The 23,738-nt window shown below is 40.4% G+C and overlaps 2 pseudogenes; both read left to right on the top strand.

The window, feature by feature from the left end:
* LOC123387823 overlaps positions 1-19,175 on the top strand; it is a 40,899-nt pseudogene extending 21,724 nt beyond the window's left edge.
* A 3,377-nt stretch (positions 19,176-22,552) lies between these two features.
* On the top strand, positions 22,553-23,169 carry LOC101675201 (annotated as a pseudogene).
* Positions 23,170-23,738: the final 569 nt, after the last annotated feature.

The raw sequence follows: 23,738 nt of genomic DNA, 5'->3' as shown, positions 1-23,738 counted from the left end.
TTAAAACCCTCGGTTTCTTGACCTAGGAACACCTGATTGCCTATCAGTATCTATTTGAATAACATAGGCCACAGCTCTGGTCTGAACGTGTCCCCTCTCCCCCAAATTCATACATAAAAACCCTAACTCCTTAGGTGATGGTGTTAGGAGGGGAGACCCTTGAGTGATCAGGTCATGAGAGCTCTGCTCTCAGGAATGGGATCGGTGCCCTATGAAAAGGTTATAAAGCTAGCTCTCCAGAGAGCTAGCTCACATCCTAATACCATGTGAGGAAACAAGGAGAGATCTGCATCCCGAAGTCTCCGACTCAACCCACTGGCATCCTGATCTGGGACTTCCAGTCTCCAGAATTCTGAGAAATAAATTTTTGTTGTTTATAAGCATCCCAGTCAACGGTATTTTGTTATAATAGCCTGAACAGATTAAGACAGCTACACTCAGAGAAACTATAGAGAAAGCCAGTGTTTCCATTTGTAAGTGTGTGAAGACATGAAGAGGAGGAGAAGCCCACCTGAGAATAGAAGAGCCTAACATAGGACACCTGGGAAATCTCACTCCGGCTGAAGTGAAAAGGACTCTTGGAAATCCTATTCATAAACAATGATAGTCTCATGTTTGTAAAGCCCTTTATAGTTTACACCATATATTCATGTTTTAAAAGTTGTTCCTCCTAGGGCGCATGGGTGGCTCAGTTAAGCAACGGTCTTCGGCTCAGGTCCTGATACTGGAGCGCTGGGATGGAAACTCGCATCAGGATCCCTGCTCGGCAGGGAGTCTGCTTCTCTCTCTGACCCTCCGCACTCTCATGCTCTTGCTCTCATTCTCTTTCAAATAAATAAATAAAATCTTAAAAAAAAAAAAAAAAAAAACAGGAGGGGCGCCTGGGTGGCTCAGTGGGTTAAAGCCTCTGCCTTCAGCTTGGGTCGTGATCCCAGGGTCCTGGGATCAAGCCCCGCACTGCCTTGCACTTTGCTTGGTGGGGAGCCTGCTTCCCCTCTTTCTCTGCCTGCCTCTCTGTCTGCTTGTGATCTGTCAAATGAAAAAAAATCTTAAAAGAAAAAAAAAAAGACACATCACTGTGAAGTATCTGGAATTATTTAAAAAAAAAAAAAAAGGCAGAGGAAGACCTACACTTCATGCTGCCTACTATTTATAAAATTATATAGAGGTTTTTCATTCTTCTTCTTTTACTAAGAAATTTAACTGTTTAAGGGCTTTCAGTTTTCCTAATATAGTTTCAGCTTTCTCCTCTGGAATAGATATTGAGGGTAATAGATTTCCATCCCTGAATTTAAATGAAACATCAAAAATAAAGTAAAACCCAAAACATGTCACTAGAGTTAAGAAACTAAGACATTAAAAAAGATTACATCTCAGTAAGTTAGGAATAGAGTGGAACTTTCTCAACTTGAAAAATAACCACAAAACGCCTACAGCTAACATACTTCATGGCAAAAATTGAGAAGCTTTCCTGCTAAGATCAAGAACAGACAAAGATTTGGATGGAACTAGAGAGTAAAATGCTAAGTGAAATAAGTCAGAGAAAGACAAATACCATATGATTTCATTCATATGTGGAATTTAAAAAACAAAACAAATATGCAAAGAGAAGAATATGCAAACCAAGAAACAAACTCTTAACTGTAGAGACAAACTGATGGTTACCGGAAGAGAGGGGAGTAAGGAGATGGGTTATATATAGGTGATGGGGATTAAGGCGAGCACTTACTGCGATGAGTAACAGGTGTTGCCTGGAAGTGTTGACTCACTAAATTGTACACCTGAATCTAGTATTACACTGTATGTAAACTACCTGGGATTTAAATAAAAACCAAAAAAAAAGAGAACAAGACAAGGATGTCCCCTCTCACCAATCCTTTCCTTTTTTCCGAATGTTTATTTAAATTCTAGTTAGTTAACATACAGTGTAATATTGGTTTCAGGAGTAGAATTGACTGCTTCATCGCTTGCATATAACACCTAGTGCTGGGGCGCTTGGGTGGCACAGTGGGTTAAGCCTCTGCCTTCGGCTCAGGTCATGATCTCGGGGTCCTGGGATCAAGCCCCGCATCAGGCTCTCTGCTCAGCAAGGAGCCTGCTTCCCACTCTCTCTGCCTAGTTGTGATCTCTGTCTGTCAAATAAATAAATAAAATCTTAAAAAAAAAATAACACTCAGTGCTAATCACAGCAAGGCCCTCCTTAATACTGATCACCTATTTCTCCCATCCTCCACCCACCTCCCTCCATCAAACCTTGGTTTGTTCTCTATTGTTAAGTCTCTTTGGGGGGCGCCTGGGTGGCTCAGTGGGTTAATCCCCTGCCTTCGGCTCAGGTCATGATCTCAGGGTCCTGGGATAGAGCCCTGCATCGGGCTCTCTGCTCAGCAGGGGGCCTGCTTCCTCCTCTCTGACTCCTCTCTGCCTGTGTCTCTGCCTACTTGTGATCTCTGTCTGTCAAATAAATAAATAAAACCTTTAAAAAAAAAAAGTCTCTTTGGGTTTGCTTCTCTCTCTCTCTCCTTTATTTTTCTTTACCATATGTTCATTATTTCGTTTCCTGAATTCCACGTATGAGTGTAATCCTATGATATTTGTCTTTCTCTAACTGATTTATTTTGCTTAGCATCATACAGACTAGCTCCTCCCATGTTGTTGCCAATGACAAGACTTCATTTTTCTTGATGGCTGAGTATTATTCCATGTATATATAGCACACCTTCTCTATCCTTATCAGTCAGTCAATGCACACGTGGGCTCTTTCCATATGTTCAGCTATTGTTGATAATGCTGCTATAAGCATTGGGGTGCATGTATACCTTCAAATCCATATTTTTGTATCCTTTCACCCCTCCTTTTCAACATTATACTGTAAGTCATTGAAAATGCAAGAAGACAAGAAAAGCATAAAAGGCAGTTTGGAAAAAGGAAATGAAACTGTCTTTTTAATAAAAAGATTGTCTTTGTAAAAAATCCAAAAGAATCAACAAAAGGACTGGAGCTAATGGGAGATTATTCCAAGTTTGCAGGATACAAGGTTAATATACAAAAGTTAATCACATTCCTACATACACCAGTGATGAGCAAATGGAATTTGAAGTTAAAAACATATACCATTTACATTAGTACCCCTAAAATGAAATACATAACTATAAATCTGACAAAATATATACATGATCTATATGAAGAAAACTATAAAACTCTGATGAAAGAAATGAAAGTATAAATAGAAAGATAGTGCATGTTCATGGATAGGAAGATTCAAATTTGTCAAGATGTCAGTTCTTCCTAATTTGATCTGTAGATTTGATACAATCTCAACTGAAACCCCAGCAAATTATTTTGTTGATATTGACAAACTCATTTTAAGGTTTATATGGAGAAGCTAAGACCCAGAATAGCCAACACAATATTGTAAAAGAAGGACAAAGTTGAAAGACTGACACCAACCAATTCCAAAATTTACTAACAAGCTACCATAATCAAATGTGATATTAGCAAAAGCATAGACAAATATATCATGAAACACAATAGAGGGCCCAGAAATAGACCCACATGAATATTGTCAACTTATCTTTGACAAAGGAGAGAAGGCAATACAATGTAGAAAAATACTCTTTACAACAAATGGTGGTGAAACAACTGGATATGCACATCTGAAAACTTGGATCTAGATACAGACTTCTAGCCTTCACAAGAATTAACTGAAAATAGGTCATAGACCTGAATGCAAAACACAAAAGAATGTAACAGAGAAGAAAATCTAGATGACCTCAGATTTGGTAATGACTTTTCAGTTACACCATGGAAGACATAATTGATAGGGTGGACTTCACTAAAATTTCAAACTTCTACTCTATAAGAGACACTTCTACTCTGTAAAAGACTGAGAAGACAAGCTACATATTAGAAGAAGATATTTGCAAAAGACATATTTGATAAGGAATTGTTATCTAAAATATAAAATTAGTTCTTAAAACTAAAATAAGAAAACAAAGAACCCAATTTTTAAAATGGGCAAAAGAACTGCTAGATATTACCAAGGAAGATATACAGATGACAAATAAGCAATGAAAAGATACTCAATATTATATGTCATTAGGGATTTGCAAATTCAAACAACTATAAGATACCACTACACACCTATTAGAATGGCCAAAATCCAAAGCACTGATAACACCAAACATTGGCAAAGATGTGAAACAATAGGAACTCATTCATTGGTAGTGGGAATGCAAAATGATACAGCCACTGTGGAAGACAGTTTGGTAATTTTTTACAAATGAGTTGGAAGCATATTCTCACAAAAACCTGCACACAGATGTGTAGAGCCACTTTTATTCGTAATTGCCAAAACCTGGAAGTAATTAAGGTGTTTTTCAGTGGGTGATTGGATAAATAAACTGCAGATTATTTACTAGTGTTTTGCTAAGGATTTTTACATCTGTATTCATCAAGGATATTGGCCTATAGCTTTCCTTTCTTTTGGAGTCTTTGTCTAACTTTGGTATCAGGGTAATACTGGGCCTTGTGAAATGAATGTGTTAGTATTTCCTCTTCTTCGGTTTTTTTGGAAGAATTGGAGAAGGAGCAGTGTTAATACTTATTTAAGTATTTGGGACACCTGGATGGCACAGTTTGTTGGGAATCTGACTCTTGGTTTCAGTTTGGGTCATGGTCTCAGGGTGGTGGTCTCGAGGTCCTGGGGTGGAGCCCCATAGTGGGCTCTCTCCTCAGTGCAGAGTCTGCTTGAGACTCTCCCCCCTTCTCCGTCTGCCCCTCCTCCCAGTTCTCTCTCTGAAATAAATAAAAATAAATCTTTAAAAAAAAAATACTTCTTCGTATATTTGGTAAAATTCACCAGTGAAACCATCTGGGCATAAACTTTGCTGGAAGATTTCTTGATTACCTACTCAATCTCCATACTAGTATGAGTCTGTGTAGGCTTTCTATTACTCCATGATTCAGTTTGGATAAGCTGTATGTTTCCAGAAATTTACTCATTTCTTTTTTGTTATCCAGGTTGTTGGGGTGTAATTGTTCACAGTACTCTTTTGTAATAGCTTTTATTTCTGTATCATCAGTTGTAATGTCTCTTCTTTCATTTCTCATTTTATTTATTTGACTCTTTTTTCTCTTTTTCTTAGTACAGCTTAGAGTTTGTCAACTTTATTTTTTTCAAAAAACCACAACTCTTCATTTTGTTGATTTTTCTCTACTTTTTATTAATTTTATTTATTTATGGTCTAATCTTTGTTATTTCTTCCTCTGCCAACTTTGGGCTTGGTTTATTCTTCTTTCTCTAGCTCTTTAAGGTATAAAGTTAATGAAGAGGAAGCCACTAGAACCCCTCTAACTACCAAAATGGTAAACTCAAAGTCATGTTGCATTACTGGAAGAGGAAAGGTGCAAAGTATCCTCACCAAACAGAAATAGGAATTGTGTGTGTGTATAATCTCCTAATTCAAGATACTGAGTTTAGGGGTGCCTAGCTTCTGTCTTTGGCTCGGGTCATGATTTCAGGATCCTGGGATTGAGCCTCACATGGGGCTTTCTGCTCAGCGGGAGCCTCCTCCCCCACCCCTTTCTCTGCCTGCCTCTCTGCCTACTTGTGATCTCTCTGTCAAATAAATAAATAAAATCTTTAAAAAAAAAAAGATACTGAGTTTATTTTTCAAAAGAAGAGCAACTTGGGGGCCAAGCACAAGAATTTGTGGCCCTCACCCTGCTTGAAGGCCTGCACTGTTCAGCCACGGCACGAGGTTCTTTGCAAAATCTCAGAATACAGTTTGTATTTCTACACTCTTTTTTCCATGTCCATTCCAAGTTTTTGTAATTTGCTGCTTTAGCAGGTAGCACATCGCTTAGCACTATGCTTATCCCTGAGTAGGTGTTTAGTAAATATCGGTGGTTGAATACATAAAGTCAGGTGTGTCATATTTTCTGAGTTAGAGGCAGAGCCTGAGCTCTACCATAGGATGCTTTCAGGGGTTGAAATGAGAAAAGATAACCACACAGCAACATTGAACCGTTTACCACAGGTGATAATTTAAGCGGGGTAATCTATCTTTAAAAATACATTAATTTTCCCTCTGGTTACTCTTTGTTAGTCAAGTATCATATCAACCTAGGAGTAAAGAAATGCAGAGACCTAAAGTGCTGATCAAAATCTGTAATTAACAGTCACAAACATTTCACCCAATGCACATGACCCACTTTAACCTCAGCTGTATGAACTTCGTAACTGCTCTCTAAAACCACAAAGCCAGCTAATTCAACCACTTTTGCCCCATGTATCTTGCGGTCCCCAAATCCATATTGTTAACAGGAAACCTCCCAACCTCAGAAATGTAGCTCCAGTACTCAGGCTGTAGACAATATAAGTTTCTGTCAGCCCAGGAGACATTATTTTGCTGGTTTCCATCAACTTCATTTTGTCTGTTTTGTTTCTCTTTTAAATTTTTATTCATATGTTTCATACTTCCAGCGAACAAAGGGTCATATCAAATGACTGAAATGGAATTTCCAGAAATTCCAGTAAACTGGCTTGATGAACATCTTCCTGTTCTGATTTTTGAGCTCTGTGGATATGTCCCTCAGTATCACTGGAATTCATAAATATTGTGCCTACCACTGGCCTTTTAGACAAGGAAAATGGAGTAGGCTCGCCTCCTCTCCATCCCCTCACTCCTGTGCCCAGAGGTCTGGGTCTCTGCTATTGTCATTTGCGATTCAGTCTGTTCTGTTTCTTCCATTCAAGCCTGTGATCAGGCCCTTCTGGAGTTTTGCCAGGCACCTCAGTAGTTTTGGGCCTCCAGTGTCTATCCCCTAAGGCAGCAAACTCAATCTATTTAGAGAGCTGTTAATTAAGTGAATTATGTTTGGTCAGGTATTTATGAGCAAAGAAAATCAGAATGGAAATGATAAGTGTGCCCTTACAAAAAGACTGAGTAAGCTATATGTAAATTTAAAAGAAAAAAAAAAGGCAATCCAACCAAAAGAATCTCTCTAAAAGGGTTTTTCCTCTAGTCTAGTTTAGTTTTTCCCCTTAACCATTTGAGAGAAAACACTTACTCTTCAGTGACATCATTCTCATCCCAAATACGCTTGTAAATTTGGGCAAAATGCAAAGAAGAACTGAGAGGAATGTAAATACTGTATGTTCTCTCTACAGAATTGTTCAGGGAAATGCCATTCACTTAGAGTTCTAGGAAGTAGGTCTGCCATCTGTAGCCCAGATGATGATGATCGTGGCGATGAATTAAACATTTAGAAATAAAACCTAATGGTTGTTACTGTTTTCAAGGATAAAGCAACTGAAATATTGTTTCATTACTCATAACGCACAGAATAGCTAGAATTTGTTTATGCATCATGTATTCATAACTTAGGAAATACATTTAAAAAGATACAACGACTGTGGCTTTTTGAGTGTGTCTTGGCACAATCTCCTTAGAGGCCGTGGGGCATGCATAATGTGCTAGGACACGGGAACCATGCCAGAAGCACGAAAGCATTAGGATCATCATGATGACTACTCTTTAATGAAGAATTGCGCTCTAAGATTGATTATTTCCTATATTGTTGCCCCTGAGTATGGTTCTACACCTATCAATCAGTTCCTCGTGAAGACCCCCATCCCCTGCAGCTAGGAAAAGACATTTGTAAAACTGCTCATGATTTTTTCCGGAGGAAGACGTGAAGAAAATTAAATGGGTGTGATCAAGAACATCAGGCTGAAGTAGACATATAAAAGGGCAATGAAAATATTCAGTATAGTCATGAGTTAGTCACAAAGCAAAGGCCCATAGAGGGCTGTTGGCGGGGGCGGGGTGGTGGTGGTGATGCTGTGGTTAAGAAAATAAAAAAAGCAAATCTGGTTTGGTCGGTGGGGCAGTAGGAACAAGTAATGGTGGTGGAATCCTCATTTCCTGCACAAGTCAAGACACAATTCTAGTTTCAAGTGGGATTTTAAAGCTTGTTTGTACATTCTAGAGGGTCGAAAAGGCGATCTACAGTCCAGAAAATAAAGCTGGATAGAAAGTGAGTGATTGAAATCAATCAGGATTTGGGAGGTGGTGAGGCACTGACATGCCTTGTGGTGCCCAAATATAAAAATAGTAAGTTGAAGCGGGTTACTCACCTACAACTTAATACTTGATTAAAGGTTCCAGGTTTTGAAAAGTTCAAGAATGTCCCAATCTTCTTTCCAGTCTATCTGGTTTTTTGTTGTTGTTTGTTTTTTTTGGTTTTTTTTTTGTTTTGTTTTTTTTTACAAATCTGTGTACTTCTCTGCCACTAACCAAAGCAACGGGTTTTTTCAATCAAAGAGCAGATATTTGTGGTTGAAAATGCTAGCAAGGGAGAAGGTAGAGTGATCCTTGAGTGGGTTCAAGGTTGGTACTGAAGGTCTGGGGAAGGTTTGGTACTGAAGGCCAGTTGAGAAGAGTCCTATCCAGTGGTTTCTGAAACCACTTTCATGAGAGAAAATTATTACATTATCAGGAATTTTGCCTGCCAGCTGTTACATAGGGCAATTATTAAAAATTCTATTCACCCTAAAATGAAATAAATTATATGAAAAACTAAGATGATAAACACTCAAACTCTTCCACTTCTTAATTATTTCACAACATTTTACTATTGTCTGTGCTTTGGGGGTAATTTTGTTACGTTGTAGCTGTATGATAGAATACTCTAGAATGAGCTGCTGCGGATGCTGTCCTCAGTGACATGAAGCTGGTGGCCTGAAACTCTGCTACACTGAAGACCAGTTCCCAGGACAGTCCCTGGCCTCACTGTAGCATACCTTCTCCAAGAGTGGGCCTGCTCTTTTTATGTCAGAGCTGACGTTAGAGGCAAAATAGAATCCCATTAGAAAATAGATGCCAGAAATCTAGAAACGTAGAAAAGAAGTACCCAAGCCAACATTTATGATATTGCTGTCTGTGATTTTTGAATATTCATCCATTCATTTATTGGTATTTATTGAGCACTTTCTACCACTACACCAGGCTTTCTGGATACAATGAAGTAGACAATGGTGTACCTTCCCTCAGGGAGCCCACGGCCCAAGATGCCACCCGAGGAGTATACAGATGATTACAATAGAGGTTGGTAAGGGAGGGAAACACAAGATCCATGGAAGTAGGGAAAAGGGCAAACTCGTAAGGCAGGTGTGGGACTAACACCACAAACCAAGCAATACTTGGTGCTAGCTAACGTGGGTTCTTGGGGAATCTTCCAGGAAGAGAGCTTTAAAGTGTGTGCTGTCCCTTAACTCTTCCCAAGGCTCTGAGAAGCATGGCTGGTACTTTGGGAGAGGCCTGCCTGCAGCTTAAACTGGGGAAAGTTGGGAGAGGCTGGTGGCACTTAGCAATGGCATCGCAATGGGATTTCCGGGTCTCAGAAGACAGAGGGAATTTTTAGAAGAAGGAGGCCTGATCTGAATTTTCCAGTGTGTGAGGATGGGTGAAGGGACTGGACAAAAAACCACATCAGGTGACAACCGCCCTACCATTGTGGTTAGTTCCCATCTGAAGGAGGACTATTTCTGGAAGAGTTCGAAATAAACTTGGAAGGGAAAAGAGAGAAGAGATAATAGTGTAGGAAAGGGATGAGAAGCATTGCCTCCCTGCTACTGATAAGATTTTTTTGTTGGTCCCTGGGCCAGGAGCTCTGAAATAATGATTAAATTCTCTTCCAATTCCTGGACAAATACTTCTAATATCAGGCAACTGAGAAGTAAATTGAAATGACATTATTAGAAATAAGTGTCTATGTATAATAATTTTCAGTCTCTTTGCCTCAAAGAAGAAATTTCATCATCTGTATTCATTGCTTTTGAAACTGCTAAACTGAATCCTATATTTCTTCATGTTAAATTGAAGCCTGTAGTTATCAAAATGCTGACAAGTTGAGTTATTGGTTATTCTCAGGGCCCATGCAAAGACTTTACCATTAATAACATTCACTGTGTACATTGATAGAAGAGAATTATTTAGAGCTACCAAATGTGTTATTACAACTTATCCTGTATGCCCTAAAAGAAGTCATTTTTGACTTATGGGAGGAAAAAAAGGATATTTGCACGGGCTGACAAATGACAAAATACCACTACCAATAAAAGAGGGAGAAATGTAGCAACGCAATTCTATAATAACTCAGTTAAAATCTGCTACTCTGTCTTCTTGTTTTTTCAGCAAAGGTTAACATGCTCATCTCACAAGAAATAAGAGGTGAAACCAGGAAAGGAGAACTCAGATCAAGAAATATGTTGCAAAAGCTAATTTATCATGTGAGCTTAAAAATCCTTGTCAAGAAAAGAAATCATCCATCTATTTCCTTTATTTCATACTAAAAATATCTCAAACTACCAGGCTACGTATATAAGACTGTGTCATGGGCTTTTAAGGGGGAAAAAAAAAAGAAAATGTTTTAAAAAGTTCTAATTTAAAACACAAAAGGAGTGGCTCAGGGGTGAATATGGGGTTACTACTACAGGATATGGGAAGCCTTATTTGGCAAATAAGAACTTCAAGCTTCCTTTTTAGGATGTGGTTGCCTACCTAAGTCATTTTCAAACTTTTGTATATATCAATCCATGAACTATATTGAGAGGTTCAATGGGGACTATTCTGAACACATCCTTTTAGATGTGATGCTACACAGACTATATCTATAACCATATATATATATGTATATAACCATTTTTATATCTGTACATTAAATAACTATATCCCACAGCCCCACAGGACAGAAACATAAAATGCATGATCCAAGAATAAATTGGGGAAATAATGATATCATTAATGTCACCTATCCATGCAGGTGATTTCTACTGCAAGGCTCCTTTATCCCAAGTACTGCACTAGGCAGAAAAAAGACTTAATTCCTGTCCTCAGGAAGATATCTTATAGAAAATCACAATATAATAAGGTAAATGATTTTGTCAAAAAGGCATGGAGGGTAGTGCCACAGAATTACTCAGAATGGACGAATTCACTTTGCTTAGACCCAGGGAAGGCTTCACAGAGAAACTGACACTTAATGTAGTAGGATTTTGCCAGACAAGGTAAGAGGAAATGTCTGAAAGTAATAAATTTCAATTAATTCTGAAAACTAAACACTACAGAAGCATGATCAGAAGATGTCCTGAATGCCAGTAACAGACCATATGAATGAACTATGAGTGACTTTCTGAGGTCTTAGGTTGTTTGTTGCTATAGCAGAGCCTGTTGTATTCTTTCTAATACAATTGTGTGATTGTCTTGTGGGGCCATAGGGTCAGATCACGGTACATGCAGACGAGGATTCAGTTTCCTTGAAAGGAGCAGATACTCTCAGAATGATCAGGCCTGAGATAAGAAATAAGGATTTTGTAAGCAAGTTGGGAAAGAGAAAACTTTCCTTCCCATTGGGGCCATTGGTCTAAGGCAGGGAGATTCCTCTAGCATTTCTGATGCTGGGAGTAGTGTAAGGATTGGAGAATGTAACAGGCATAGAAGCTTCCAACACATCTGGAGAGACGGGAAGAGCCAAGAGCTCCTGTAACAGGCTTGTGTTTGGTCGGCAATGTAAGTTCTTCTTAGGGTCGCATTCCCTTCCATTGTCCCCAAATCCTCAATAAAGCCTTGCTTAGAGGTACAAGTTGGTTCCAGCTGTGCTGTGGGCAATTAGAGACAGCTCCGTCTTGTTTCCATCACACCAGTGAAGGAGAGAGCAGTGCCCCTACCCACCGAGGTCACAGGTAAAGAACCACCTGGCCCAGCTGAGGGCTGGAGAGTAGGGAGTAGGAAGAAAATATCACAAGCAGCACAGTAATTGATTTGATATAGTTCCTTCCTGTCTGAGGCACAAGCAAAACTCAAGTGCTAAGCACTAAAAATAGCCTCTGTCCCTGGCCTACCTTCCCGATCTCAGTGAGTTGCAAGCTGCAATTTCATGGTGCAAATGGAAATTTTCCACAAGGGTTACTCAGTAGGAAACATGTCATTCTGTCTTCCTCGTTATCAGCTCCTGTGCTATAACAACATTGCGCTGCAGTAACAAGTAAGAATCTCAGTGGCGTAAAATAAGAAAGGTTTATTCTTTGTTTATCTCTGCGTCTAATGAAAGTCAGAGGTATCCTCTGCTCAAAGCCATGCCCCTTCCTGGACCTCAGTGGAGGGGGCAGCCACCTTCAGAAACGTGGCCAGTCATGATGGCTGCGGGAAAGAGGGCCTGGCCAAGTGTGCTTAAAGCTACCACCTGGAAGTGATAGATGTTACTTTCCGCAAGTTCCACACACAGGGAAAGGGAGTGGTGTGAGAATGGATGTAGAGCTTGACAGTTCCTATACACCCCACACCTTTCCCAAGAAATCCCTTGAGTCCCTCTCTGAAGAGTATGTTGCTTTAAGCGAGCAAACAATCATCACATTTTTAAATGTACTGAATACACTGTTATCTTTCCCGACAAGAGAAATTGTGTAAAGGAGGCATTGGTCACAGGGAAGATGAAGAAAGAGATAAGAGAGTTAAGTGGAGAAGAGATGATGCATGAATTGTAAGAAGATGATAGAGAAAGAGAGAAGGAGCATCAAGACAGTTGTAGCCAACCCCTTAAATGGCTTGGCTACAACTTTCTACCTCTCCAATTCTCCATGGCTGTTCATTTCTTGAAGTCCTAACTCTTTAATCAAACAAAGAAAACCTCTAAGAAAAAAGGAAGCAGAAAGGCAGGGCAGGAGGATGTGGGCAAATCAAAGACATCAGAGTGTGGGCGACTAAAGAATGCTCGACGGGAGGGGAAAAGAGCCAGGAACAATAAGGAGCTAAAGCAAATGGCGGCCACCCAGGTAGAGTCTAAATTTCAAAAACCACTCGACCTGGGGGAAATGCCACACAAGATGAAGTGATACAGTTCGTTATCGCAGCCCTTGAAATGTCAGATTTTCCCCTGGCTGCATTCGGCCTGATAATGTTTGCAGACCTTGTACTCGACATCGCATATGTGACCCAGGGAAAAAGACGGCCAGTAGAGAATGGATTATCTCAGAGTTAATACCTGGGGGGCTTTGTGTCATGACTTGATGCGTGTGGCCTGCCCTGAAACAGGGCCTGGCTGGTCAAGCTCCTGGGTCTAGCCTTTTGCCACCCTTTTAAAACACATGCTGTCTCAGCACTTACACACAGCCCTCAGCTTTGAGCCTACTTGGTAAAGGTGGTGTGACTGTCTTCCAACGAAAATCTTGCTCTGACCCATGAGAATTGTTTTGGTTTTAAAGTTTTAAATTTTTTGCTGTTCCAGTGCTAAAAATATCACTTAAATGTAACCAGAGCTGCTTTCAGTAGCACTCTGCTAGCCAAGACTATCAGACTATCAGTATCTCTATTAAATGTCAGACTGTCTTTTCTCATAAAAACCATGAAATTGTTTAATTGGAATCCACTGTGAGAGAGCTTCTGCCGCCTTGAAGAGACCATGTGTAATGCCTGGGGGGGGGGGGTCACAAGCCGCCCCTCCTCCCATGTGCTATTAGATCTTGAAAGGGCACATTTTAGCTCCTATTTGCCATTTTTTCATGACTTCATTGTGACACTGTTTTTTAAAAATTTACAAGAAGTAGAAATAGTTTTCTCAGGAGAATTCACTCACTGTTTACTAAGCAAGAAACCTTTTGGTACAGCAAGCAGCTTAAATTCCCTTTCAGTGTTCTGTTGAGCAGCTCCTCTTTTTCTGAAATTGATACTTCTTTTTTTTTTCATTTTTATTTTTTATAAACATATAATATATTTTTATCCCCAGGGGTACAGGTCTGTGAATCGCCAGGTTTACACACTTCACAGCACTCACCATAGCACATACCCTCCCCAATGTCCATCACCCCACCCCCCTTTTCTTCCTCCATCTACAAATATATTATTTCCTCAGAAACTGTCATATTTTACATGGAACAGCCACAAACCTAATCAATATCTCTGTGTGAAAAGAAAATTGGGGTTGGGGATGTTCATTCATAGATACAAAGGACAGATTGGTGGTTGCCAGAAATAGGGGACTGGGAGTGAAATGAGTGAAGGGAGTCAAAGGTACAGATTTCTTAGTTATAAAAATAAGTCATGCAGATGTTACAAACAGCATGATGTCTGCGGTTAGTATTATTGTATTGTGTATTTAAAAGTTGTTAAGACAGGGACGCCTGGGTGGCTCAGTTGGTTAAGCAGCTGCCTTCGGCTCAGGTCATGATCCCAGCGTCCTGGGATCGAGTCCCACATCGGGCTCCTTGCTCAGCAGGGAACCTGCTTCTCCCTCTGCCTCTGCCATTCTGTCTGCCTGTGCTTGCTCTCTCCCCCTCTCTTTCTCTGATAAATAAATAAAATCTTAAAAAAAAAAAAAAAAAAAAAAAAAAAAAGTTGTTAAGACAGTAGATCTTAGAAGTTCCTGTGATAAGAAAAAATTATTTTCATGACTATGTATCATGACAGATGTTAACTAGACTTATGAGGTAATCGTTTTGCAATATATACAAATATTCTATCATTACATTTCACCCCTGAAACTAGTATAAAGTTTCATGTCAATTATACCTGTTTTAAAAAGGGCTCAGCCCCATGGGTGCCCAGTGTGGCAAGCCCCACGGTCTGAGAGAAGCAAAAGGCATTCCTTCCCCCAGGATGATGCCTATTGCAGGCTGTACGTCTTGGTGAGCAGAGTCTGGGCTTCATCCCAATCCCCACATGCCCTGTGGCTGGGCACCTTTGTCAAGCACACAAACCGCACAGGTGTACATGTCAACTCTAGCAGGTTCATGTGTGACAGAACTGGTCCAGAGGTGGCTTCTTCTATAAGCCAGGCTAGTCAGAGCCCTTGTGGGGATTTTGTTCCAACTAGACCCAAGAAAGTTAGACTCTCTGTTGGTGAAAGTCAGAAAATGAATTGCATGAGCTATCAGTGATGGAGATTTCTACTATTTGGAGGAAAAAAAAAGCCATTGGTAGTGACAAAGAACGATGCCAACATACACAAAGAAGTCAGAGCAAGAGATAGCAAGCATTCCATCAGCACTGAAGCTTCTGGTTCCAGCAGTGTCTACGACCAGCAGCTTCCCTGCCCTTCTCATGGGTGCATGGTTTGGTTGTTCAGCCCTCCCTTGGATTCGATGAGTCAATAGACATCCTTTTTGCTTTAGCTTCTTTGAATTAGGTTTGCATCTTGGCAACTTGAGGGTCATGCAAAGACGCAAAGACACTACAGTGAGCAGCCATTATCATGGCAGCCAGTGCTTCCAGAGGTGGCTCTGTCTTACAGAGACCGTCTCCCTGAGCAGCTCCAGCACAGAGGAGGGAACTGCGACCTAGACAGAAAGAGGTATGTGCTTGTTAAATGATTAAGGAATGACAATTCCCCATTTCTGTCTGTATGACCTTAAGTAAGTCTCTAGACCTCTGCTGGTCTAGGGAACTTTAGTATTTAATATTTAATATTTAATAACTTTAACATTTTCTATTACATAGATTTGTTGAAAAAATGAAAGGAAAAGGAAACAATGCATGTCAGTATTTGGTATAGTAACTGGCATCTAGGGCTCAGTAACTGTTTGAGATAATTATTATTCTTTTATTATTTTCAGTGTCAGATGGTGCTTTACATAGGATAGGTATTTGTAAGAATTACAATGGGTATAAAAATCTCATTTTAGCCCTGACTCCATACCTGATATTCTTTGACCTTAAATAAGATGTTTTTTTTAAACCTCAATTTTCTCATCTGTATATGGAAAAAATAAATTTTTTGTAGGTTAATTGAAAGATAACATGAAATAGTGTGTATGAGCAAGTTTTATAAACTCTAAAATTCTAGCCAACCATAAAAGATAAGAGATTAGAAAGATGAATTTAAGTTTGCTTCTTTTCAAAGATGTTGAGATATCAATATTTTAATAACTAAAAAAGAAGTGAAAATTTGAAAACTGACATTCATCTATTGGATACAATAAGTAGTGCATGCCCTAAAAATAGAGTTTTTTTTCTACATTGGAATCAATAAAATTCTTTTCATTTTGATTTTTTAAAAATGCCTCTTTTAAATATTCTTGTTTTTGTTGAATTAGCCCACATGCAAAAAAATCTTGCTTTCCCTTCATGAGAGACTGAGAGTTTTGAGAATACCCCAAGCTTAGCCTGAGAAAATAGCAATTTTAAAATTACAAATCAAATTTTGGCATGATGTTTAAAACATTAGCCTGCATACAACAAAAAGAAACCTTGGATCAAACCATCTGTTTTCTTCACATGCTAGTATTTGATAAATGGAGATTTTAAAAATAAAACTGAATACAATCATCTCTTGACTGTTTCAGTGAACGAGTAGCCTGAACTAAAAAAAAATTTTTTTAATTGTATTGCTTGCTTTTTCTAGCAAGTTTGAAGATATTATTGAAGAAGATGTTCAGCAGAATAAATTCAAGTTAAAGAATAAAAATGTGAGACAAATTTTGAGAATGACAAGTTGAACATAGCTCTACAACATCCCATTTCTCTTTTAATTTAGAACATCACCATTTGTTCTCTGACCCACCCCCCTCCCCTCTTGGAAACTGGAGGCTTCAAGATCAATGTCTTCTTTAATTTTTCTATGAATTTTTCTATGGTCAGACCTTAAGTAAAATTTTCCACAAATGTCATATAAGATAGCGAATGCATTTTTCCGAGTTCCTTCCAGAAACACACAATGAGAGAAGTTCCCCCAGCAGGCATGAAGCTCTGGCTTCACCATAACCTGTGATGTGGCTGTTAGACCCTGCTCTGGTCATTGGCAAAGGGGAGGTTACTAAGTTCATATAACCCCTTGAAAGAGGTATTTAAACAAACAAACAAACAAACAAACAAACAAACCAAAGAGCTAAAATAATACTATCAGGGTGCCCAAAAAGCAGTCTTCAAAGCAATAAATATTTTCTGCACTTCTGCAATCCCTTTCTTCCATAGCATGGAGATGCAACCTAACTAATGAAGTCATCTGAGGTGTTGCCTGTAAGAATTTTCTTGAAATTTTGACAATTAGTTCTCCCTTTTTTTTTGCCTCAAACCTTTATAAAAATGAAGATTATTTTGATCAGAAAGATGGAACTAGAGGGTGTTATGCTAAGTAAAATAAGTCAATCAGAGAAAGACATATGATCTCACTCGTGTGTGGAATTTAGGAAGCAAAACAGAGGGTCATAGGGGGAAAGAGGAAAAAGCAAAACAAGACAAACCATAAGAGATTCTTAAGCATAAGATACAAACTGAGGATTACTGGAGGGGAGGGAGGTAGGGGTGATGGAGTCACGGGGTGATGGACACTAAGAAGGGCACGTGATGTAATGAGCACTGGGTGTTATATAAGACTGATGAATCACTGACCTCTACCTCTGAAACCAATAACACATTAGATGTTAATTAACTGAATTTAAATAAATAAATAAAGAGAGAAAAGCCAGTTTAGGTGGGTGTGGGCAGGTAGTTAAGAGAACAATTTTAGACATAGTATGAAATTATAAGAAAATCCCTCTTGAAGGGGGTGTTTATTGTAAATTTGCCCTTTAGACTCTGCTTCTCTCAAAAAAAAAAACAAAAACAAAAAACAAATCAAAACCATAAAACAGGAAAGGCCTGGTTAAGATTATCTCATATACCTTTATGAGGCCTCAGAGACTTGGGGGCCACTGCCCCTATCACTATCAGAGATGGTGGTGAGGTGGGGGACATGTGTTCTTAGCGTTCGGCAACAGTACAACACCCAGGAAAAGGAGATTGTGGTGAAGTAAAACAAAGTGATTGTCAGGCACTATAGTAACCCTGGAATGTCAAGACCAGCTACATAGGTTGGGGAGACAGGAAAGGAAACCAACCCAGAGAGCACCTCACATTGGATTCTATCATATTTGTATTTAATAATGTATACTTTTCTCATGCTACTGTTGATGTCCTGAGGCAGCTTCTGAAAACATGGCCATGATTGGAAGCCCTGACTGAGAAGATGTCCTCGCCGGCTCCTGGAACAACATTACCTTTTGGCAAGTAAGACAGAAGGGAGCCCCTAGAAACTGGTCTTCAGGGATCTGCTCAAGTTAAAATGAGGTGAAGTTTTAGGAGCAAAGAAACCACGAATTGAAGATGAAGACTGTGTGGACCTTGATAAAGATAGATCAGCTGCTGGTTTGGAGGGGCCCACCCAAGGAAGGGATTGTACAAATGGAACAGATTAGTCTTTGTCTGAAGCCAAGGCAGTGGGAAAAATTGCTGCAATCAAATTTAAGGCTAAGAAAAGATGTGCAGTCAAGCCTGATCTAGAAGAGGATATAACTTCCCTGAAAGCGAGGCTTTGGGGAGATGTTGAGATAACCATGACCTAAGATATCATCAGCAGAGTTGAGGTGAGGATCGGAAGTACAGTAAACTATTTCACAAGAATATTTTTGCAATTCTTCAGTCTGTAAAGGCCAGAGAAGACTGGAATGCACCTGGATTGTGACTGGCCCCCAATACAGCACCTGTGGATCCCACGTTGTATACACAATTTCCCATCCCAGCTGCCTACAACAGATATGATCAGGAACCATTCAAAGGAGAAGAAATGGACTTCTTCAAAACTGACATGATGGTTTTACCTATCAGGGTAAGACACCAAAATCTGTAACAGGATGACGCAGCTTTCCATAAGACTCAGACTCCTGAACAGCTAGTTCTGAGACCAGTTTCTCAAGCCAGGTTTTCACCAAACCAGACAAAAGCATCTTTAGCCCCCATTATCATAAGTTAAGCAGCTATCACCTCTTTAATAACCAGGCTCAATGCAAAAGACCTTCTCCAGGCTCTGAAATTTGTCCCATCAAGTGAAAAGCAGAAACAAGACTGTCAATGAGAAAATGAAGCTGTGATTCAGAGTAGGAAAGAGCAGATGTAGCCAGAAGTCACTACAGTTCATGTCTGGGTTCCTTATGGAGTAGAAGACCAGCCTGGTGAATGCACGCCTCAGACACCAGCCTCATTTCTACGTGCCCTGGGGCTGGGGCAGGGGCAGGTTGTAAGAGTTTCGGTCAGGGTCCTGTCTAGCAGTTCAAAGATTGGCCATGGCTTTTGTCTGATGGGTCACCAGTTGATGTATTTGCTAAATTTGAAGAATTTTTTTCAAATACGACGAAGTTTGCCTAGATCTAATTTGTCTAGAATTAGGACGGAACAGTATGAGAACTCAGTTATCACAGAATTCCTCTGGACAGATCAGTTTTCTTAGAGTTGTGAGAAACCTTTATGGTTACATAATGAAACAGACATCCCTCTTGAGATTCTGAATTTCCACTAAAACTTACAACAAGGTCCCAGATAGATCTTTTTTTTTTTTAAGATTTTATTTATTTATTTGACAGACAGAGATCACAAGTAGGCAGAGAGGCAGGCAGAGAGAGAGGGGGAAGCAGGCTCCCTGCTGAGCAGAGAGCCCCAACGTGGGGCTCGATCCCAGGACCCTGGGATCATGACCTGAGCCGAAGGCAGAGGCTTTAACCCACTGAGCCACCCAGGTGCCCCCCAGATAGATCTTTTAACAAGACCTTATTTAATGCTTTGAGGAGAAGCCTGATTCATATACTTATGTTCTGTGGCTTTTATCTTTTCCAGATGTCTCCTCCCAACTCCTGACTTTCTACTCTGTCTTCATCTGCCCAGAAGCTCTTCCCCTCCTCCGCACTCCCGTGTTCAGGGAGTGGCATAGAGTAGAAACTCCTCCCACGCTTTCAAATCTGGAATGCTCCTGCTAATTGAGGTGCAGTTTGAAAAACAAGATTATTGTTTGTTATTCTTATTGAGAGTTTTGTAATTACGACAATTGCTGTTTAGCACACGTTGGGATTGCTACTAGTCCAAAGCCTCACCTCTGAATGATCTGTGTCTCATCACAGAATGGAGCGGCGGTGTCGTAAATGTCACCCCACTCTACAGCTCTGATATATGCCCTCGTTAAGGTCGAGGACAAGAAATTTAAATATCAGGGTTGAGCTCGTGAGCAATCATGCCCTTTCTGTTGATCACCTAATGAAAATGTATGGCATGTAACAGTGACGAGATAAGTTTGCCCAGGGACACGAGCTCCCAGGACTGTGTTCACAGCCTTCCTGGGGAAGGCTCCCACCATGCCTGCGCTTATGGTGCATCTGAAGATCCTCCCAACTGCAGAAAGCATGGCAGGACTGAAGAGAGGCTGGGCATGTTAGTTCTGTAATTTTATTACCAAGGGATAGACATATAATTTAGATACTGGTAAGCAGCAAGAGAAGCCTGAAAGTTGAAATGTGGAGGCCAAAGGAAATGGAAATGGAAGTCTTGGAAACTTCGCTTGATCGATTCGGGTAGACTATGTCTATTTTTCCTGGGGTCCTACAAATGCCATGTTTAAAGACAATTACAAAAAAAAAAAAAAAAGGAGCATAAATATGAGCACAGAAATAGCCACACAGCGATAAGCCATTAACACCTTAAAAAGAAGCAGAGATGTGTGTTGCCTATTTGAGATGGGTGAGAATTACGTTGTCTACAAAATCTAATATATCATTTTGAGAAGAAATAAGAATTCCCAAGAAGCCATGGCAACTGGTCTTGGCAGGGTGACTGGCGACACCACTCCTGGCAACGGTGGCCTTGCAGTGGTTTAAAAAGATTGACATCACTTGCTAGAAACTCCTTATTTCCGTTAAAATTGATCATGAGACTGGAAAGGGAAAAAACTCTCCTCCCCCTGTGCTATTGTACAGAGAACTTTGAGCTCCAAAGCACACACAGAGCTCTCTGGGCATGGCATTTTCTCTGAGATGCTCCCCTGACTTTCCTTTCTAAAATGGCATGCCCCTCCCCCAACCTGACATCCAGCCCCTCACTCTGTGAGGCGCCCCTGAGGAGGGCAGGCTGGCAGCTGATGGACGGCAGCCTGAGTGCACAGCCTACATCTGCCCCTTGCCAGCTAGGGGGGCTTGGGCAGTTCCCAAATTTTTCTCTGCCTCTGTTTCCTCTTCTGAAAAAGAGAAATGCTAATAGCGCTGACTTGAGAGGAATGTTGGGAAGATTGAGTTACTATTTAAAGTTCTCAGAATGGAATGTGGCACATAGTCATTGTATGTTTGTGAAATAAAACAGGTAAGTAAAATGTGTTTTGCTTTTTTATTATGCCCCTTACTAAAACATAAGCTCAATGAGGAGAGGCTTGGCTTTGCCGTCTATTGTGTCCACAGAGTTAAGGAGGGTACCCTGCACACTGCAGGCTCTCAGTAAAAGGTTTTGCTGATGGGGTAGTGCCCTGAGCTTCCTCCGTGCCCTTTCCTGGGTTTCTGTCTGTGATTTCACTCCTTTCTTTTTTGAATGACCTTATTCGGATGATCTGACTTATGTGTTTCATTCAAGATTCACAGAGTTATTTTATGCCAACAAATTCTCTGGGATTCTCATCTTGTTAATTCAGGCATTAGTTCATTAAGATCTTATAGCATAAGGCCTATAGTTTTCTCCTGGTCCAAATATATGGTCCAGAAATACTACTCAGCATGTATTTTAACTATGAGGTAATGAAACGTTGTTAAATAAGAACTATAGGCTAAGTCAGGAGGCACGAAGACCAGTAGGGAACAGGGTAAGGTAGATTCAGGCAGGCAGGACCAGGGAACAACTCAACCAACATACATACTTTGGAAGGGGCAGCCCACTTTCTCAATTGTGGAATGAAAGGAGTCCAGCCAAGCTGGCAGATTTGTCCAAGGCCAACGAACAGATAGCCATAGAACAATCTGCAAACAGAGATAATAGTCGTGGTCAGATGGAGGTCCTCTTCTGGCAAAATGGAGGGGCAGGACGAGTCATCTGAACTGAAGTTGGTCCTTAGCAACTGAGCTACAGAGGCAGGGTCCAGCTCCAAGACGGAAGAGCCTGGGAAAGCATTCACATGCTATCCAAACCAGACATAAGGCCTGCATTTTAGAAGAGACTCCTGGCCAGAGCCTAGGCCCACCGGGTTGTACTGGTTGCTCGAATAGTCTGTGTGAAGTCTTGGTCATGGACTTTTTTCATGCCTCACCTACACTGTATTTCCTCCTTTCTATCTTCTCTTTTCTCTTTCAGAAATTCTTGTTATTTAAATTTATCTTCTGGTTTAACCTTCCAATTTCTAAGTTTCTTTTCTGTTTTTTCTATTAGAACTCATTAGGGATTTACTTTGCTTTGTTTTTATTTCATTTCACTTCCTGATCTCTTCCCTTAAATTTATCCCTTAGCGATTTTATTGACTTTTTCAATTTCAGTTTTCCTGAATTTTATCTGACATGAGTCGCCCAAGCTCTTGTTTCATGGCCATAATGTATTCTCTTATCTCTTCCTGAGGAATTCAATTATAAGATGTTTAGGCATTTTTTTTCTTCTCTGTACAGTTTTTGAATCCTTTGAATTCCTTTCAGTTTTTGCTTTTTTTCTGTTTTTCATGTTAGCAGGTCCCCCTCAACATCACCCATCCTTGGCTGTTCTTACTCATTGGTAAGTGATGATGACAAGTAGAGACAGTTTGTGATGACAGGAATGGTGGTACCTGTGTGGTTAAACTTCGAAAAATGCCTAGGTATTACCTTACTGAAGATGTGCCTTGAACGCTGTTGAGCCACAGCAAAAAAAACCGTCCAGTCAGCATGTGTGAAAACTGCGAGCTAGCATCACTTCTAGGACCGTTCTGATCATCCTCACTGGGTGCCAAAGAGGTGGTTTTCCTGCAGCAACTAAGCAGAGGCTTGCTTCTTGTGACTGGACCTCTCGCCCCCAGCAGAGTTCCCCTGTGTAGAACACACCAGAAATTCATCATTGCACTTCTGCTAAAATTGTTATCAGCAGCGTGAAAATCCCCAAACATCTCACTAATGGTTACTTCAGGAAGAAGAAGCTGCGTAAGTCCAGACACAAGGAGGGTGAGATCTTTGATACCAAGAAAGAGAAATACGATATTACAGAATAGCACAAGGTTGATCAGAAAGCTGTGGACTCACAGATTCTGTCAAAAATCGAAGCTGTTCCTCAGCTTCAAGGCTACCTCCACTCTGTGTTTTCTTTCACAAATGGAGTTTGCCCTCACAAATTGGTGTTCTAAATTTCTTACAAAGAACTTAATTAAATAACTGATCCATTAAAAAAAAAAATGTGGTGGGGTTGGGAGGCTTTCCAGGGAGGGCAAGACTGGGTGGCTCAGTGGTTAAGCATCTGCCTTCCGTTCAGGTCATGATCCCTGGGTCCTGAGATCCAGCCTCCAGCCCTACATTGGGCTCCCTGCTCAGCGGGAAGCCTGCTTTTCCCTCTCCCACTCCCCCTGCTTGTGTTCCCTCTCTTGCTGTGTCTCTTGTCAAATAAAAAATGAAAGCATTTAAAAAAAAAAAAAAAAAAGCCCCCATAGCTGAGGGGAGCTGTGAGCAGCACAAATCCTTGTTTCCTGGTGAACCTCGTGGCCATTTATACGCAGAGATGGCTAATTTGTCAAGTCACTCTCAAACATTGGTGTCTATGCATTTGTTTTGGCCCCATCTATTTCTCCAGAGAGGAGTCCTCTGCTTCCCTAGCAGGAGAGGGTAAGTGATTTCCCATGTTCTGGAGAAAAACATTCAGCCTAGGGTTGAAGAGGGGCCTCCCCACTGGATGTGCGGGTTTTCACTGAATCCTCCTGCTTCTAGCCTCTGCTCTCACCCTACCCACCTCCCCCAA

Source organism: Mustela putorius, unplaced genomic scaffold, assembly GCF_011764305.1.
Source record: "Mustela putorius furo isolate JIRA1106 unplaced genomic scaffold, ASM1176430v1.1 tig00003863_pilon_pilon_pilon, whole genome shotgun sequence".
NCBI classification, from domain to species: domain Eukaryota; kingdom Metazoa; phylum Chordata; class Mammalia; order Carnivora; family Mustelidae; genus Mustela; species Mustela putorius.
Note: the sequence above shows the minus strand (reverse complement) of the source record. Positions and strands in the feature narration are given on the sequence as shown.